Source organism: Anastrepha ludens, chromosome 2 (assembly GCF_028408465.1).
Source record: "Anastrepha ludens isolate Willacy chromosome 2, idAnaLude1.1, whole genome shotgun sequence".
Taxonomy (NCBI): domain Eukaryota; kingdom Metazoa; phylum Arthropoda; class Insecta; order Diptera; family Tephritidae; genus Anastrepha; species Anastrepha ludens.
In genome coordinates, this window is record NC_071498.1 from 97,865,098 (window position 1) to 97,872,265 (window position 7,168).

Here is a 7,168-nt window from a genome sequence, read left to right on the forward strand (position 1 = left end):
ACTACAATATTAATTTAAAACAATACAAAAATTGAGTTCTATGATATTACCATCCCAAACAGGTTTTACTTATTTCATTATAATTTATATTATATAACATTCCACCATTTATTTCTTTATTTCCCATCCGTTTTCAATAAATAACCATTAACTATAAAACAGAGCAAAAAATAACAAAAGTAAAAATTGCCGATGTGTTTACTTTGTGCAACGAAAATCGATTTGTTGCTGCTGTTTTTAGTGGGTGAGGGTCCAGTGTTTTCACATTTCTTTCCTACTATTGTGACTAGATCCACACTCATTAAAAACGGCAGTGGTTGCATATTTCGATAGATGAAGGAGCAAGTGAAGTAGGTATTTTGCATATGTGTGATACACACCTCAAGTGTATTTAAGAAAAAAAAAACGTCCATATATTCTGAACACATTATTCAAATCAGTGTTGTAATTGTTGGCAACCCTATGAAAGATCCTTTAATACTTTATTTTCGTTTTTAATTTCGTTTTCGTGTTGATGCTACATTTTAAAATATTAGCTTTTGGTAACTGCGATAATTTTTATTTTGAAATTCAAATTCATTATTCAAGTTTGTGTTGTAATTGTTGGCAACCCTATGAAAACTTCCTTTAATAGGATATTTTCGTTTTTAATGGTCCTGTTGATTCTATATTTTAAAATTTAAGGGTATATATTCAACATCCGAATATTTTTTTATTAAAGAATTCCACACAAACAGGAGAGACATACATACATATTTTTTAGCTTTTGAGAAATTTATATTTAGGAAGTTTTCTCAACTGAAGGAGCATAATTATTGCCTTACACGAATGACAATATATTGATTAGCATCAACGCGCTGCAGATTTTCGAAATACATACGTTAGTTCCGAAAATATTTCCAATTGAACTCTGCCCTTTATGTTCACTTACTACCACTTGCTTAATGAGTGTATGTAACTTCTGTTCGAAATATAATCAGAATTTGTCATTTAAATTAGTCAAAATATTAATTCATATTTATTTGCTCGCTACAAAATAATCTCCATGCCACTTTCAATCTTCAAACACTTTTCTTATGCTCATTTTTGGAATCGCTTGTAGCTACTCCCGCGAGTAGTTCTAAAAATGCGCTGCGTGAAGTGATAGCACGAATGGTGGGAACGGGAAGAAAGCACACGAAACCGGAGCTTGCCGAATGGTACTCGAATATCGTTTTTGGTCAAATAAGGCATACAAAAAAATATATGTATGTGTGAGCCGGTGCTCTACAATTGCGACCTCTTGGCAAACGCTTTAGTAGAAGGAGATCTGGTGTAGATTATATTGTGGTTTTTTGAGATTCCGCTCAAGGCAAGCTGAAGAGAATCATTCCGTTGATTCTTGGTTCGTTGCGTTGTTATGTATATGCATAGTATTGGTGCCTTTGATAGCACATCGGCTCAAAGAAAGCATTTCTTTAGCAATGATATTTTTGCAAGAAAGAAAAATCAGCACTCTCAACACAAATGACGCTTCAACTCGTCTCATCCTCAAAGCTTCATGTATAACGTTCTGCGCGGATCTCAACTTCACTCAAATACCGACTGATATCTTTCTAATAGTTTTTGTATGGTTCTGCCGGACTCAGAGGTTGATGAACGACTAGAAGGAGGTAACATATAATTATCAGTCGCTTTAAACTCTTCGTACCACTCGTATGCTTTATAATCGGCCAAATACTATCACTACCTACACATTGGTGGGAAATTTGTATACTATCACAACAACCAGCTTAGAACAAATTATATTATCTCAATCGTGAAAATACGGGTACTTTTCGAACAGAATTCATTTAAGTATCACGTTTTCTATTTGAGAACGCAGGTTTTTTAGAGAATTTGGAATAAATATGTCAAACGAATGGGGCGAATGGAAAATTAAACGTATATATAACCGTTATAAACACCGTTGATCACCGTGAAGTGCTTCTGTAATAAATTTTACTAATTTCAGGCACCTTTACAATAACGGTCATTGACATATAACTGTTAAGTTTAGGCAGGGGAATGCATGCACCTTTTTATAATATATGTATACAAACGTACATATGTTTTTATGTACTACAACTACGTACCGCACTTAGCGACATATCTACGTTAGGTACACATACAGATTTTGTCAAAAGCTTATTTTTCTCCCCGAGTTATTCTTATGCTTACAAAAAAAGACAGTTGTTGAGAAGTGCAGCTGTTTGCTTTTCTTAATTCGTAATTTCATTTCCAAGATCTGTTTAATTCCATATTTATTTCTACGGACACCAAGATAAGTATTAGAATAGCATTTGTTTTCACTTGATCACGACTATCGTAGTCCCAAAATATTTGAAATATAGAAAAAATAATTATAATAAAGCTTGAACTAGCAAAGCAAAAGTACGTTAGTTTTTCATATATTTGTATTTATATATGTATGTAAATAATAATCAAGAAGTTGGAAATATAATTTTTATATATGTATAATATTTAACACCAGCGAAATTTCACAAAAAAAGCGTAGGTTATATAAAGTTCGTTTCAGACTGCAGAAAATATTTTTGCTTTATTCCACAGAAATTAAAGCAGTGTCTCAAGAGATGACTAACGCTCGCTTAATCTTATATTCTACCACACTTTATAAATACCTCTGAATGCATTGCCATGTCTAGACGCTCACAGTTATGAAAATGTCCATACTACCCTACCACCTTGCTTCAATTCAGATCTGATCTTTCTATTATCAAGCCTAGGAAACAGTGGGTTGAAAACATTTTCATATCATATAATAAGCATAAAATACTGAAGCATTACTGATGTTTTTTAATAGTAATATATTTTGAAGCGTGCATGAATTTAATTGGAAGTCCGCCGTATTCGAGTGAGTTTTCACGTGACATACCTTCGGTAGATCGTCGTAGTTGTTATAGTCTACTAAAATATGCCTCATATATTTTTTGGAATGCTTTTTGAGTGACAGTTTTTGGCTGGAAACGAATACGAGTAGTTACAGTAACATAAACTCGGCTATTTGGGGATGAAACGTAAGTTCTAGATTCTATTCGGTTTACGAACGTATGCGAACTTATTCAAAAGTTGGTTATTCAAGCAGTAAGCTAGCGAGAGGAGGTTATTGCTAAGCTCCGAATGCATTGTTGTCATTCATATATTTTCAATAAAAAAGTCAATGGCCCTTCGGAGGCACATAAAGCTGTTCAAAAATCACCACACACACCACAAATTGTAGAAAAAGTTCGACTAAACTACTTTTCAATTATTATATATTATTTCAAAATTTTAATAAAATAAAATAAATTTTAAATGTATTTTAAAAGTTTCCAATTTCTTAATTGTTTAATTATTGTTGATTTTAATTTTAATTAATAATGTTGATTTTACTGTGATTATAATGGATTTTAACATTATTCGTTATTCCCTTAGCGACACATTCAGTTCTTTACAAATAAATTGAATTCCCCAAACTTCACGACCAGTTGCTAAAAAGTCTGCTGGTTCACTGGAACTAAGTTCTAAAGAATAATTACCCATAAATCAATGCATGCTACAGACATTCCAATTAGCGTGCTACAACAAATAAAGGGTGCACCATCGGCTATTTTCCTTTTAAGTGTACTATAAAAATACCATTCAAGAGGCCACCTTCTGAATAATTATGGAACATAACTAACACAGCTGCCTCGATTGGTCCCAATAACACTCCATCCCGAAAACTCAGTTTTATAGCCCTTTACCGGTAGTTTCGGCCTCTATTTCAGCATTAGCGCGAACGTTCGGTTCTACATTACCGGAACGACCCGGAGATTTATATCCGGCCAAGTCTGTCACTCCATCGGTATTCTCCGTGGGAATGTTTATGCTGCTACAACAACAACACCAATATTCATGCGATCTTTAAAGCATTATACAAAGAAAATTCAACATTCAACCCAAAGGTAGTTCAAAGTTTCAAATCCCAGCTGAGGCTCACATGTACGATAATCAAACTTAGCGCGATTCTTGAACAACTTGTGCGGCAACCAGAGCTCCCCACATCTCAATGTGCTCCACGAAAAAACAAACTGGTTGACATATCTCTGTAACGCTTCCCTTGCCAAAAACATTGTTGCCGCCTCCTTTTTCGAAAATTCACAACGCTCCAAAATCGACAAGATTATTTTCACCGGAGTTTCTTTTTTAGCAAGACAACGTTAATATTTGTGGAAGTACGTTTTCAATATTTCGAAATGTTCTGCAAACTTAAAACGATCTGTTCCGCACTACGGAGATATTTTACTAAAATAATTTTTTTGAAAGACTCAAAATAAAATAAATCTATACCAGTCGATGGCCCATCCTTTACTTGCATATTTTCAGACGTTCTAATTAAGGCGAATATACTGTAGTTAAGAATAAAAAAAACATGCTTACTAAAATTTGCTGCTCCATTAAGTTTATGGAAGTGTATTTCAGATAAAATTTTTTTTTTTTATTTACAAAACTTGTGCGTATTTGTGCAAACTGGTTTTTTCCTAATTCTACGCGTTTAAGTAATTATAATGTGAAAGTTTATTCACTTTTACAGTATCGGTCGTAATGGCAACGCGTTATACAATACAATATTACAAAGTTTTGACTATTTATTTATTTATTATTTAAAATTGCTTTGTATTTTCTTTCAAATATCTAATGCTCAATTATAATTTTTCTATTAATTTTTTTAATTATTCCGGGTGGTGTTGGAAGATTATAACAGCTGAGAATATCCACAATCTTGCAAAATGTACATATACGGGGAACACTGCTGCAGTGACAGTCCTGGGCCGAATATAAATCTAGATCGTAGAACCGACTGTTGTGGGAACGATGTGGCGATCTGGCCATCTCTTAGCTGAGAGGATTGTCCATAGCCCTTAATTGAGGAAAATACAACTGTACCTATCTATCGATAATAATTAGTCAGATTTCGTTGTTGTTGTAGCAGCATAAGCATTCCCCATGCATATACGAGTAATGCTGCTGAAGTGACAGTCGTTGGCCGCATATAAATCGATAAAATCGAACTCGAAGGACCCTCTGGCAAAAGATCTATCCTAAACAAAAGCGAACTTGAAGGTCCCTGTACAGTGCTATTGACATTTTCAACTGAAAAGTGAGAGCTGTCAAAGAGACCGAGTGTTTTTAACACTCGGAACTTGAAAGACCCGTTCAATATTATTGACATTTTCGGTTGAAAAGTTGAGGGCTAATATGCATCACAATCTGCTTACAGACGCCATCCCCCATTTTTTGCTCACTTTTATGCTAGTTTTTTCAAATTTACTATCTACATACTTGTATCTACAGGTATATGTCTTATTTTCGAAACTACTCAAGCTTAAGCCATACATGTATATAGTATATACCATATACATATATGTCTGTATCTCCCAAATACATATTTGCTTGGTATGTGTGTTTGCCAAGACGTTCAAGGGTCAGCGCACACTCTCGACTTGACGCGTCTCAACTCAACTAAAAAGGAAAAAAACAACGAAAACATCGCATCAGCAATTCTCTGGGCAGGTTGCAATTTCAGTCCCATGTCTATATACTGTATGCCTTTGTACGTTTGTACTATAGTATTTGTATTTTAGTACCACTAATTGGGATCATTGCCCATGTGTATTCTTCCATTGCTTGATTTTCCAAAGACACAAACTCCACTTTACTTCAATTCCTGTCGTGGTCAGTAAGCGTGTTGATCGTGCAGAACGCGTTGAACTTTTTGATTTTTTTTATTTCTTGCTCGCTTTCAATTCATCTTATAAATGCTTTTCTTTTGTATATTTTCCGACTTATCGAGCGCTATTCGTTTGTTTTATCATAAACTCATATCAAGTTTATATTTTTGCTATATTATTTCTTATTTTCTTTGCATGTTTTCGCACTCGTTAGTACCAAATTTGATAGTTGCCATATGACAGTTGATGCTGGCGTGCCTGGTGGCTTTGCGATTCTCCAATCTCGCACTTTTGAACATGCGTGTTATCCCCGTGCGTGCGTTAAAGCGTTTCGGACAGCATTTTATGACTACACATTCATAGGTCCAACTTCCGCAGCTTCTACCACGAATATGTGTAGAATAGTCTTGTCACACATACATATATGTATATGTATGTAATCATGATATACAAGTGTATAAATGCATCACGAAATCTTCACCGAACTGTTCGCAGTCCTCACCAATACAGTAATATTCTTTTGAATTACCAGTAACCCAGTAAGCCATAGATGTAGTGATGAAGTTTTTTTTAGATAAAACTCAGGCACCAATTCATACATATTGCAGTCGGATTTGGCTGAAATAGGAAAAAGTTTGAAGCTTTGAGGAAGAAATGGAATATTTACTGCTTTTATAAATGAAACATTTCACAAATCGTCTCACGTTCCTTGTTAAACTCATAAATGGATAAAGAATCAATTTAGACAAATAATAGTGATGAATTGAAGAGAGGCCTCAACCCTTGAGATTTCATTATTGCCTTTAAGTAAGCAGTCGTTGAAATGTGGATTGCAGTAAAGGCTATTTGTATCTAAGAATGATAGATTACAAGATTGCGACATCTGGAAGGAGGGTATTTTTTGGCTGTATCAAAGAAATTAAATAAACAAGAAAGAGGACGGCGTTGTGGAGGAATTTCGCTGGTGAATAACAATACAGATTTAAAACAATACTACAATGAAATGAATAAAAATGTTCAATCAGCTGATTCTGTCAAAGTTACTTAGAGCGGCAGAGCGGCACTTTCTGTATTCTTTCCAGCGTGATATGTATTAATTATCGGCAACCTAAGTGAAAGTTCAGCTTTGGTAAAATGTCTCGAATGAAAGGTTACATTGCCTTCTGATATATCGTATGCTGGCAACGTGGTATGCCACTATTGGGGAACTTTTGTTGGTGCGAAAGAGAAGTGAAATGAAAGCAACTCTAAATTCCCAACTACCTTTTTGTTCTATACATTTTTTTATTGTTTTCTGTTAATTAATCAATCACTCGAATAAATTGACATCGTTCGGTATGCTTGGAGCGAACATCGCTTATTGTTCTCTTTGTGTTCATCGCTTTTCATCGATATACTCTACATACATATACTCTTCCTGGTGTACTTCTGACATT